The 14,229-nt window shown below is 38.8% G+C and overlaps 1 protein-coding gene across 7 annotated transcripts in view; it reads left to right on the top strand.

Moving 5' to 3' along the window:
• Positions 1 to 14,229, top strand: part of elmo1 (engulfment and cell motility 1 (ced-12 homolog, C. elegans)) — a 201,678-nt gene that overhangs the window by 21,006 nt on the left and 166,443 nt on the right. The gene's annotated exons all lie outside the window — the stretch shown is intronic.

The following is a 14,229-nucleotide window of genomic DNA, read 5'->3' as shown; positions in this document are numbered from 1 at the left end:
ATCGTATTAAGGGTAAATTCAAAGAGACAACAAATAATGAAGTTGATAGATGCTAATGCCGTTGTGCGAGAAAACATGGCCGTGACGCGTTTTAAATAATTATTTTAAATTTACTGATTACTAGGGGTGGGAACCTCCTGGGTAGCTCACTATAATGATCTGACGATATGGCGATACAGGAAATGATTCTAGGGAATGCCACAAAATAGCTAATAAACTGAAAAACAAGGTGTTTTGATCCTTCTGCTGCGAATTGGAATGAGTTTAACACTAGTAGACGTCTAATCCATTTGAAGTGGGAACATTCGTTCATTCGCTGCCATCCCTCCCACTTCAAACGGATTGGACGTCTATGGCCGTCAGTGGCAGCCAATGCCAGGCAATGAGTTCATTTTGGGGTATTTCAGGTCATTTCCTGTTGATTTTTGGTCACTTCTTGTTTATTTTGGGCCATTTATGGGTCATTTCCTGGTGATTTTGGGTTACTAAATAGGAAGTGATTCAATAATGTCACCAAAAGCAACAGGAAGCAACCTGTAAATGCTGTAAAATTAACAGGACGTGACCTGTAAATGCCAGACAATGAGTTAATTTTGGGGCATTTCACATCATTTCTTGTTTTCGATCACTTATAGGGCATTTACGGGTCACATCCTGTTGATTTTGGGTTACTAAAAAGGGAGGTTACTCCAAATAATGAATAGGAAGTGACTCTGACAGGAAGTAACCTGTATATGCCGTAAAAGGAACAGGAAGTGACCTGTAAATGCCCACAAAAGACTGGCAGTGATTGCTCAGTTTTCAGTGCCATTGACGGAACTAGACGTCCATTCCAGGCAAAATGGATTAGATGTCTAGAGCCGTCAGTGACGGCCAGTAGGGCTGAATGGTATTGGAAAAAACTGACATTGCGATTTTTTTTGTTTTGTTTTTGTGTTTGTTTTTTTTGGAGGGTTTACAATATACTAGTATATTGCAATATTAAAACTAGAATTTTCTCCAGACTATTCAAGCTCTGTTTGGAAAGACTTTGGTTGACTCACTATGACCACATTTCATTAGAGATGTCCCGATCAGATCACATGATCGGAAATCGGGCCAATCGAGCCATTTTTCAGAGGATCGGGATCTGCTTTTTAATTTTAAAAAAATATATGTATTTATGTTGTTCTGCTTCATGCTTGTAAAAGCACCACACCCTCCCTCTGGCTAAGCAGTGCGGCCAAACTGTCCAGTGCAGCTTGCGTTAGGTACTTAAAGTTAACAATGATTGATTGATCTAGCCAGAAACGTCTCGATAGCTCTACGATCAAAGGCACAAATGTGTTAATCATCATTAAAGGGTATGTCATGCCCTGGGAAAATGTTAATATTCCATCATTTATCCATAAACGCATGCCTTTTGTATTCATATCATGCCACTTCGTGTAATTACACACAAGAAAATGAGAGAAATTTGGCTCGATTGTCAAGCTAAAACGACCGGCGCCCGAGATCTGGCAGATTGTGTGCATGACGTCACGACAAGTGAAGAGAGTGCCACCGGCCACTAGGGGGGCAGCGCCTGTCTGCATCAATATAATTCCTTCTAGTGAGGGGAGAATTAGGGGTGTTTTGAGCTGTTTATGCTGATGCATTGTGTTCGTCCTGCACATATTCCAGGTTCCCTCATGAAGAAACACCCCTCGTTGTCAATAAAAGAGAATTCAGAATTGACAGTGAGGGGTGTTTCTTCAACAAGAAAAAGGCTCAGTGCTTTAATACTGAATGGCGGCGATGATGGCAGACAATTTCGTTTCTAGTTTCAGCGACAAATCCGACGTAGAAGAACGTAACGAATGTTCATCTAACGGTGACGAGGAGAGTTACGAAGCTTTAATCGGTGTTTTACGTTACCAATTTGAGCCCAAACGAACGCCAATGCAGCGTAATGAAACGGTCATTGAGGGGAGCAATGACACTGATGAAACATCGGCAGCAGATCGTGTGGGAAACACCAATTTGTTTTGCATTTCTTTTTGTGAAGCTGATACACCGTGACTGCAAAATAAAGGAATGCATAGAATAATTATCATTTATTGCGCTATCATAGCTTTTCGCTCTGCCAACAGACACAAATATAAATGGGATCAGAGGATTTGTTCTATATATTTTACGAACGATAATGTATACATGTGTCCAGTCCTGTATCATGCGTGACATTTTTTTTATTCTAAAAGAGTACTCACTCTGGCCATTTCGAGCTTGGCTGCTCCCCTCCTTTGCTTAGCCTTAGCCTCCTTTGCTAGTCATCGTCCTCTTTCTTGATATCTCGGGACATTTAGGTCGCTGCACGTGTATGGTCGGCACCGCATCTCCTTTGAGCAGCAATCTTTTAGCAAAATCCGATTTCACTTGTCCATAGTTCGAGAAGCTTTCAGGTGGAAAATGCGCACCACAGAAAAGCGTGCCGGAGTCTGTGTCTAGAAAATTAGCCCTCTTTGCACAGACGAACTTTACCCATTGTCTGCGTAGTCCAGCTTTTTTTTTTTCGCGTTCGGGAACTCATGGATACTATATTCCGATAAATAACTATTTGTACACCACATAGCACAGCAGTTTTGAACCATTTTTGTGATGTTTTCGTCAAACAAACCCCAACGCTACTCTCTCGTCGTTAAAAAACAATGGCACCTGGCTCCGCCTCGACTGTCAATCACTTGTCGTGACATCCCCGCCCCATTCGGTTGTTTCCGGAACACTTTCGGGAATGTTCGTCATTTTCGATCTATTTTCGATAATTGCTCATTAATGTGATTGATTTTTTTGTTAACTTTATCAATATTTGTTATCTTGGCACATAACGGTTCTATTGATGTCTCACACCCCCTTTGCCGCTACATACCCTTTAAGCTTGATACACAGTCTGAAGTATGCAGTGGCAGCTCATTCATTGTGCAAGTGAGAGGCTGTTCTCGGCAGCGTGAGCGTCAAAGCAAAAAAAAAAAAAAAAGTTTTTGGTATCTGATCAGGACTGTATGTCAGCAGATTCTCAAAATCAGGTGACTCGGACTCTGGCGCAAAAACATGCGATCAGGACATCCCTAGTATTCATATAATACCTAAACATGTCAGGTAAATAAAACAACCTAAAATAATTGTCTGAGATAAAGGAAAATTTCAACTAATTCATGTAATATTGTTTAATTCAGGGTAAAGGGGGTCTGTCTGTGAATGGTCAAGATTGGTGTATATAAAAGGGATCCAGGAAGCCACGTCTCTGCACAATTGCTGCTTTTATGAAGAAAAACAAAAGTTTACATAAAAAACAAAACACAATCACATGTCCTGCGATGGTACTATTGCGCATGCGCACATTGCGATTGTGATGTCCAAACGATGTATTGTGCAGGTGTAGTGGCCAGTAAGGCAACATAGACACTATTCTGATAGTGTCTAGCAACCTAGCAACCAAAAGACCGCTAGCTTAAATGCTATAAAATGATACCTTTTTTTAAAATTTATTTTTACAAATGCTCTTTCCAAATTGTTCAAACACATAATCCCGCAAAACTGCTAAAGATATGTACCTTTAAATTCCAAATGCATAAACAATCTAATTAGCTCAAACAAAAACTTACAACCTTATGTTGGTCTTAACAAGGAGCAGCTGGATCCAACCATGTTAGATGAGTTATGTCATATTCACTGTTGCCCCCAGAAGGCAGTCTATCCAACTAAATCAATAAAACTAAACTCAAACTTTCCAAACAAACTATTACAACGCCACTCAAATTAAACGAATCCTCGAAGCAGCAACATTTGATTCGAAGCTTTTTTCTCATCAAATTACTCGAGTTAATCGGTTAATCTTTGCAGCACTAATTAAATATCTTGAACATTTAGCCAAGCAGCACTAAAATATTTTATTTTCCAATCCATGTCACCACAGCAAGTACGATTTAGCCATTTTTATCTCTGGAGCAGATATTTTCTAAAAATTTGTCGGCCAGTGATTTATTTGTATTTTGTTTTTTTCCATTTTTTTTTTTAAATCTACTTTTTAATGCATTTTGCCACGTTTCAAATATTTTATGGTACAAATGTGATTTTTAGTACTTTTCCCAGTTATATATTCAGATTATTTTGTAATGGTTTTTGATTGTAAAAAATGTATCTTTAATTATCTTAACTTTATCTTTATTAAATTTATATTTCATACAATTTTTTTGTTTTATGAAATTTATATTTCATACAGTTTATTTATTTATTTTTGTTTTGTTTAGTTTTTAAAGGGTAGTTGAAGAGCTTTTCGGATTTCGGTGTAATTTTACGAATATATACTTTGGACGAGTTTGTCAAAACAACCATGTCATTTTTAACTGCTAGGATAATTCGCGTTTTTTTTGCACTCCATTATTAGTCCCGTCTATTGAATATTTTAAAAATTAAGTATTCGACTGAAAATTTTATCGATTAATCAAGTAATCGGATAAAACATTTTATTTAGGTAAAATATTTAGGTAAAGAGCAATTATATACATGAGAAAACAAGACATTTCACCTAATATTGAACCATTTTCAAACAATCAATGTTTTTATTTCAGATGTACATTGTTGAAAACAGCCAACAATTGCATTTCAGATGTGACAGGAAAAAAAAACCCCAATAAATTCACGGCTTTCATTCAAAAAACTTCTAGATCTTATTAAAAAAAAAAAAAAAAATCTTATTTCTTACCTAAAAATGTCATTACGCTTGATAAAACACATCACTTAAAAGTGATGTATTTTCCCTACGTCAAGCTATTTTTTATTTTAAGTTAGGATTTTGAGTTTTTGCGTTGTGCAAAATAAATGTATGATATCTCCTGTATTGGAGCACATTAGGCACCAGCGCTACTTGGTGTTTTATCCATCAATGACTACAGAGTTAAAATTGACAGTTAGCTTTATTATGTTTTTATTTTACACCCTCATCCATCTACAGCACTGTGTTTTTACAGATTTAATAAAGCCTGTATGTAAGACACGTTGGCAAGGTATCGACAGTAGTCATAATTAATAGAACCCTAGCCCCCCGCAGGGCTAACATTACGTTAGCAAGGTACAGTAACGTTAATCTTATTCATTAGCGCTGAGAAGTCTACTGCTTTAAGATGGTGGCTGAGAGTCTGTCATTTCACATCTAGTTCCATATACATGTGATATCTATGAGCCGTATCAGACGCTACTCGGGCGCAGTTTGTAGCAGCTGTCGGCTGCAGTCAGGTATTATTGCTTCCTCTACGCACGTGATCAAATTTTAGAATTAGAAAAGCCACTAAGGGTCTACTTACGTCTTTGAAAAACCATGATTGTATTCTTTTAGCCTTTCAAAACTGTCGTTGCAAAAATGTTGTAAACATAGGCACGATCGGGGAGAAGTTCTTCCTCTTGACTCTCACAAAAGATGTCCAAATCCTTGCAGAGATGTGTTTTTTCAGCCACTCATAGAGGCTCGAGGGTTTGTGTGAGCAAGTCATCGCTACACATCAAGATCTCGCGAATAAAACACAGAAAATGTTTTCAATATATGGAGAGAAGAGCATGCTGCTATACTTTCGTATTTGAATGCTGGCGAGGTCTTGACGTCATCACGTAGCGGCCGGCAGCGAGGCGCGTCCCTTGTTGCTAAGGCGTTGCTATGGCAGTAACTCAAAAACTACGTGGTCAATTCAAAAAAAATTTGGGTAATGCGAGTTTTGAGAGAAACGCTCTTGAATTGAAGTCTTCACCTGCCCTATAAGTGCAACATGTTTCACATGTTTTACTTTTTTAAAAAGTATATTTGTGGGGTTTTCCCCACTTTTTTTCCCTAAAATATTCAATCTCTATATCCAGTAGTCTTTTTTTTTTTTTTTTTTTCCTATAAATTTAGCATTTTGCGATGGTATTTTGTAGGGGTGTAACGGTACACAAAAATCTCGGTTCGGTACGTACCTCGGTTTTGAGCTCACGGTTTGGTTCATTTTCGGTACAGTAAGAAAACAAAATGCAAACTATAAATGTGCTAGTTGTTTATTACACACTTTTGTGCTTTCAAAAATAGGAACAGTAGCCTATACAAAGCTAGAATTCTGCTGAAAAAGTAATGGGTATTTAAATATAATAATCCAACAACAATTTGCCTTTCAGACCCTGTGTATTGGTCAGCTTTCTTTCCGAAAGAAAGAAGAAAAAAAGAAGTCCTGTGCTGAAGAGAAAAGCAATCCCAATGACAAAGATTTTAACATGTATTTTACAAATGAAATGCCTCAATGAATCATTTTTTTTCTTATCAACGGTTTTCAAAAGCTTTATTGGTGGATTTTCTCAAGTTTAAGCGCGACACAGAAATTAATAAATTTAATTGTTTAAGCAGGATCTGTGTATTATTCTTATTTAATTACAGGTGTTTTAGCTCATTTCAATTTATTTTATTTAGATGGGATATTATTTATTTTATTATGTGTTTGTATTTTACAAATGTGATGTAGTATTCATTTATATTGTATATTTTATGTTGTATAACTTTAGTTCCTATGTGAATATTAGTTCCTATTTGTTTTGTTGTGGTAGGGGGGTTTTGTATTGAACACGTGTTGGTTATTATTATAGCAGAGAGGACAAGTGTAAATCAACAAAGACAAATCAACTGTGCCCCGATCTACCACTCAAGAGATCTGATGGACTCAAAAAGTGGGTTACGATTGCATATTAGTTTGAAAATCGACCGGATCCACCGTATTTTTACACGAGTGACTTCCGGTCTGCTAGCTAGTAGTATTGACGCAGGAGGGCCGAGTCTTGCGTCAAATAATAAACTCTGCCGTTCTTTTCGCATGCATCGGGCTGAGCTGCTTTAACACGCAGCCGCACTGCGACTGGTGTGCATTGGCTGATTGACTTTAACGGCCGCGTTTCACTGCGTTCTCGTGGCGGTCACATGTCGCGCCGTTGACGTTTCTTACTGTCTTACCGTGTTGGTCCTCATTATAGTAGAGAAGACGGAGTAAATATAATCTACACAAAGAAACTGCAACCCGATCAACTCACAGCCTCGAAAAGTAAGGGTTACATTACGTCAGAAACTTGTTCGGTACGCCTCCGTTCCGAACCGAGCACCAAGTACCGAAACGGTTCAATACGAATACATGTACCATTCGACCCTTAGTATTTTGAAAGATTAGACTGTTTTGTTTTTTTTCCCCCCTGCTCTCACAATCCAATCTCCCTGTCACACATTTCTTTATAGTGTGACAACAGTAATAGCATGATCCTTTTTGCTCAGTATGCTTGACGTGTAGATTTTTGATCATCACGAATTGCCCTCGTCAGTGATAACGCATTTATTTGCTCTTCCATTGTGTTGACTCGTGTGTCATAGCGGCGTGACTCAGTGATAAATGCATCTTTTTTTCGACCTCGCTTCCAAAACAATTATGCCTTCTCTCCCCTTCTAACATTTCGTCTAACACCCAAACAAGCTTATCGACCTTCAGCTCGTTGGCTTGCAAAGCGATTTTCTTTTCAAAGATATATTTGCGTGAGATCCCGGCGCATTTTCCGTTCGCCCGAATCCAGGCCACGCGTGAAGGTGATCCGACAAGGTCGCGGACGAGTCGACGGGGAAGCCTTGGCTTGAATGGCTTCATGACAGCTTGGCCTTTTGGCTGTCAGAATCAATCACAGCGCACGAGGACATCTTCATACCACCTTTTCTAAAATGACATTAGCTGTCAGGATTTTATGTGGGATTTTTTTTACTTGCTACGTTTTCCCCATTAACACACAAATGACAATTTGTTTTATTCAATGTTAACGTTTTTGGGCTCCAAAACGTTCTTGTCAAGTAAAGAGCGCAAATGTTCATTACATTTTGATGCATTTGACAGAAATCGAGTCACCTGATTTTGAAAATCTGCCGATACAGAGGCCCAATCACATACTGAAAAAAGTATTATCATTATTATTATTATTTTCTTTAACAAAAGTTCCAAATAGACTTGTGCTGATTACTGGTTTCAAGGTATACCGTGGTATGAAAACGTCATGGTTTTAAAACCACAAAAAATTTGTCATACTGTCCCTAGGTTATTAGCCATTTTTTATGTCCCAAAAATGCAGGGAGAAATCCCTCGTTTACAGCTGCAAGGCACAACCCTCCCCAGCTGGTTGTTGCTCAGTGTCGGTGATTCAGCTGTGCGACACGATGGCTGGAGGAAGTGAAACTCCAGAACTTTTTCCCCTATCGAAGAAAACGAAATCGCTGGTATAGGAATACTTCAGCTACACAAAAGTTACAGACGGCTGCGGCTTGGAAGTGGAGGGTCAACCAACATGTAAAACATGTTTGCGGAGGGTGGCTGCCGAGGAGGCAATACCTCCAATATGATTTTGCATTCATACAAAATTTTAAATTTCAGTTTGAAATACAAATGAGGGAAAAATGCTGGACCATAGATGATTGAACCCCACAGGAGGGCTATGTTGTAGCACGATAAACTACAGTGCAAAATAGTTTCATGAAATTAGTACGCAAATTTAAGAAACAAATGTTAATGAAATACATTGTTCGCAGCAGAAAAGACTTCCTCGAACAAGGGTCACTAACTCCAGTCCTCCAGGGCACTTTGCTTCCCACGTCTCCAACACACCTGACTCAAATATTCAAGATCATTATCAGGCTATTGGATAGCTTGCTGATGAGTTTACTACCCACAAAAATGGCTTTTTATAATGAGTAAACGCTATCATTAACGTTTCCTACCAGCTCCTAGAGTTGACTCCAGCATGTTTAGTGTGTCTAGCGGTGGTAAGACGTGTTTTTTTACTCTCTGGCAACTGTCTGTGTTGAGAAAGAGAGTGTGTGTGTGTGTGTGCGTGCGTGCGTGTGTGTGTGTGCGCGTGCGTGCGTGTATAACGTAAACATGGTACGAGTCATACACACGTGCTTTTTATGAAAAATAATTCAATTTTTTTTTCTGATTCTACTAATGTTGAGCTGTGGCTGTGGGTTTAGGCTCGCCTAAAGGACTGCATTTATTTTAATTGGAATATGTTATTTTTTTTGTTATTTATTTTAACTTAACATTATATGTACTTATGTTCAAGTTTGTTAATAAGTTTTGAAAAATCAAAATCCTGTTCAATGGAAAAAAGTTTTGAAACCCAGATATCTCTAACACATTTTAGAGCTGTAATTGCAATACTGTGATACCGTGATATTTAGGCTTAAGGTTATCATACTGTCAGAATCTTCAGGCATGAAAATCTCTCACCTTTCGGCGAAATTCGCCGTTTTGAAGTAAAAAAGGGCGACCTACGTGAATTGCGTAGATCCGAGGAGAAATTATTTTTGGGAGGGGGGGGGGGTCGGGAGGTTTTATTAAATTATTATTATTATTATCATCATGTGATTAACTTAGTACGTAAACTGATCGGTTCTTTAAAAAAGTGACACGGACAGTCAGCAAATCCTTCTAGATGCTTCGCTGATGAGAACCAATCATCGACCCAAGCTGCGGGCCATTATTCCAAACGCGCGCACTCATTACGTGAAACAAGGAGTGCTCGGCGAGCCTTTGGTTGCATTGCAAAGCTGCGAAAACAAAAAAGCAGGCCTTATCCACACCGGGGCAGACCAGAGCGCAGCATACACACTTGCCTGTATTTGCCAGCAGATTGAATTTGGTGAGTAATGGTTTCAATCGTTTTCACATTTTGCGAAATAAAAAAGTTAATGCCATTCGTTGCAGCTTGCGTTGAACACTGCCAGAGCTAGCCAAATCTCCCATGAAAAAAAATAGCTCCCGTTAAATTGGCGTCAAGCTTGTGTATTTAGCGGTAATATAAAGGAAGAAACACACTGTTGAGTCAAATTAAGCGGCATGCTCTCGGATTGAGGGGTCGCCTCGCATCGCATCGCTCCCGTCGTCCGCCTTAGACGCGTTATTTTCGGCTGGGACTTGAGCTGACGGCCGGTGTCGGCACAACACGGGCCCGACGAGTGGTGGGAATGACTCTTGCTTCTTAAAGCTTTTCAGAAATACAGGGATCCCTCGTTTTTCGCGGTTAATGGGGACCAGAACCCGCCGCAATAAGTGAAAACCGCGAAGTAGCCCCCCCCCATTTTTTGGTGTGTGTTCAATGTATTTATTCAGATTTTACATTGGGAAAAAAGATACATATATATGACATGTTTTTTCACTTTTTTCACCAAAGCATCATTTATAAATGGTTTTCAAGCACTTCAAAATGTAAGAATTATGATAAGTTTTAAACATGTTACTGCCCCACCGAATTATTTTCAAACAAGAATAAAGTAGTAAGAAAATGCTTGGCTTTATTAAATGCTTCATACTGAGTCTACTCAAACCCTCTCAGGCTTTGTTAAACGGTGATTGACACATGTGCAAACTTTTTCTTTTTATATATATTTTTTGTTTGAAGCAACTTATTTGATTGAATAATAAAAACACAAATGTCCTAGCCAAAATGTGGCCCAAACGCAAAACAACATTACTTCAATGGAAAAATTTGTTTCAATCAAGAAAAATAGTTTTCAAATGCTTTTTTTGTCTTAAATTTATTTTGCAATCAAAAACATTTTTTTTTTTATTGAAGTGACTTTTGGGATTAAAAGTATAACTGTTTTTTGATTGAAGCAACTTTGTTTTTGATAGAAGTAACTTTGTTTTTTGATTGAATAATAAAAACACAAATCTACCTCCATCGTTATTGAGAGAGAAAGAAATTAAGAAAGCTTTAAAACTAAAAGCCACCGGGGAGTCTGTTTTTTTTTTTTTTTATATATATATTTATATTTCATTACATAGACATGCCTCGTAGGGAAAGGAGATTGAGGGATAAAAAAAGGAGTTGGATGAGGCTGCTAAAGGCAGCGGATACCTCATCAGCTGGGTGAATAGCAGACCTGGTAAGAACAGGTTTGCAAGGATAGTCGGGTATTAAATACAATTATAAACACATTACAATGTTATTTTTCTATAAGATTTTATGTCATTGCTTTATTAATAATTAGGTGCTAGAGTTGTTAAGTATGGATAATAATGAAATAATAGTTTTGAGAAAACTGTGCTGTTGGTGGCTCAGTGACCATCTGATGTGGTTTGTTCTCAGATGAACAAGTTGAGGAAGGAAGTTTTGATGCAGAGGTTGAAGGAAGAAAAGTGCTAGACTGACTGAGTCACAGCCAGAAAGTGTGGATGACAGTTTTGATTTCTATTCACTGTTGCCCCCTCCCAATTAAAGTATGTCAGTCGCAGCCAATTATTATCTAAAGCTGGTTAAAATTGAAGTTATGTTGTTTTAAGGTGTATTAAATACTTGTCCATGTGCCCCTTTTGATCTACGAGCACCCGCCCCTCCACCGGTCTCTGCACGGCCCTGCTGAAACACAGTGTGGGTCGACAGAGCTCAATATTTTGTTGGGGTGTACAGTGTACTGGAACATATTTCCTCCACACCCTTCTCACCTTTTTAACCCCTAACCCATTTTCATGCCTGCTATACCGACATGTCTAGTTGTGAACATGTTACAGTACTGTACTTTTTACAGTATTTCCTCTTCCACTTTTTCCTATCTTTTAGCAATGCCATTTTATTCCTAGATTATTTTGTTACCTTTTAGTAGAGGTCGACCAATTTATCGACCAGCCGATATATCGGGTCGATGTATGGACCTTTTTCCAACATCGGCCGATTAACAACAACACACAAAAAAAGAGTCGATTAAAAAAAGGATTTTGATCAGGCATCTTTGTGGGCAACTGTGGCCGCCACTGACTGACGGTAGGACCCCGCAGCAGCTCGAAGGCTGTCTGCTATAAGAAGCTTCAAGCTTGCTTGTTTTGTAAATATTGTAAGATTTTCTTTTTTACCTTGCATGAGAGAATATGCAGTGTTGTTTTAGCCTTTTAAGGTGTTTACTGAGTTACTTTAAATCTAACTTGTAGCGTTAGCAAATCATTCGCTGCCATCCTCCCCCATGTAGAATGATTTACTGACCATGTATCGATCATAATTGCTGTATCGCAATATTGTGAGATTGTTATCGCGAGCCTTGTATAACGTATCATAAGTTACCCAGAGGTTTCCATCCCTACTTTATAATGTTAAAATGTTCCCATCCTTTAAATTGCCAGCAAATATTCAAGTGACCTAAAGTGTTAGCTTAATGTCGCCACATGTAGTATGTAAAGTGCATCAATGGTCCTATGTTTTCAAAAAGTGAAGTGAAAACGTTCACGAGGAATGTCACATGCTTGACGCGTCTCGTCCCCCCCCCCCCCGATGTTTCCACATATTGTACACAAACGGTATCCTGTTTTCTATTTGTGGCTTGAGCGCGTCTGTTTAGCACCTGGCTCTGGCCTGCGTGAGAAACCGCAAAGCTTGGGTCGCATCGGCGTCGCCTTTGGGCCGCATTGCTGCGTCTGTTGTTTTGTTGTCCGCAGGGAAACTCCCCCTTCTCCCCTGTGTATGTTTTGAATTTTTGCATATGAGTCACATCGGAATTTAGTGCTCGTATCCCAGAAGTGCAGGAAGTGCGGGGCAGTTTCACATCACAGCAAAGAAATGAGGAATCAGGAAGTGAAATGAGGTGAAGGTTCCGAACACGATTGACTAATCTCCTAATTAGAGACATATATTTTGTATTTTGCATCTTTTGTATATTGTTATTTACTTTATTTCTTTTGTTAACATGAGGACTAGTAATGGGGCAGACTGATAATTGAGAAATAGAAAAGTGGGGTAGGTTTTCACAAGCAAATGCCTTATCCTACTTCTTTTTTGTGATATATTGATTTAGACAGAATTAATAGATTCTGTTGTCATTATTATTACTGTCTTGTCTATTGTTGTTGTTATGTTAAGTGTCTCATTGGTTTTGTCAGATTTTTTTTTATTAGTTCTTTGTTCTTACATTTATTTCTTTTGGCATACAGTGGTATGAAAAAGTATCTGATCCTTTTGGAATTGCTCACATTTCTGCATAAAATCACCAAATGTGATCTGTCAAAATCACACAGATGAAAACACAGTGTCTGCTTTAACTAAAGCCACCCAAACATTTATAGGTTTTCATATTTTAATGAGGATGGTATGCAAACAATGACAGAAGGGGGAAAAACAAGTAAGTGAACCATCACATTTAATATTTTGTGGCCCTTCCCTTTGGCAGCAATAACTTCAACCAGAAGTTTCCTGTAGCTGTAGATCAGTCTGGCACGTCGATTAGGACTAATCTTGGCCCATTCTTCTCTACAAAATCGCTGTAGTTCAGTCAGATTCCTGGGATGTCTGGCATGAATTGCTGTCTTTAGGTCATGCCACAGCATCTCAATGGGGTTCAAGTCTGGACTTTTCCTTAGCCACTCCAGAAGGTGTATTTTGTTCTTCAGAAACTATTCAGAAGTTGATTTACTTCGGTGTTCTGGATCATTGTCTTGTTGCAACATCCATCCTCGTTTTAGCTTCAACTGTCTGACAGACGACCTCACATTTTCCTGCAAAACATCCTGATAAACTTTTGAATTCATTCTTTCATTAATTATTGCAAGTGTCCAGGCCCTGAGGTAGCAAAACAGCCCCAAATCATGATGCTCCCTCCACCATGCTACACAGTGGGGATAAGGTGTTGATGTTGGTGAGCTGTTCCATTTTTCCTCCACACATGATCTTGTGTGTTACTCCCAAACAACACTCCTAAACTTTGGTTTCATCAGTCCACAAATTACTTTGCCAAAACCTCTGTGGAGTGTCCAAGTTCCTTTATGCAAACATTAAACATTGAGCAACAATGTTTTTTTTAGACAGCACACAGCAGTGGCTTCCTCCGTCGAGTCCTCTCATTAACACCATTCTTGGCCATAGTTTTACATATAGTTGATGTTTGCACAGAAATAGTGGATTGTGCTAGTGATTTCTGTCGGTCTGTAGCAGACACTCTAGGGTTCTTTTTTTTACCTCTCTGGGTATTATGCGCTGAACTCTTGGCGTCATCTTTGGTGGACGGCCACTCCTTGGGAGAGAAGCAACAGTGCCGAACTCTCTCCATTTATAGACAACTTCTCTGACTGTCGATTGATGAACATCCAGACTTTTAGAGATGGTTTTGTATCCTTTCCCAGCTTTATACAAATCAAACATCTTTGATCGCAGGTCTTCAGACAGCTCTTTTGACCGAGCCATGATGCACATCAG

The sequence above is a fragment of the Corythoichthys intestinalis genome, chromosome 22 (assembly GCF_030265065.1).
Source record: "Corythoichthys intestinalis isolate RoL2023-P3 chromosome 22, ASM3026506v1, whole genome shotgun sequence".
NCBI classification, from domain to species: Eukaryota; Metazoa; Chordata; class Actinopteri; order Syngnathiformes; family Syngnathidae; genus Corythoichthys; species Corythoichthys intestinalis.
This window is presented reverse-complemented; position numbering and strand designations above follow the sequence as displayed.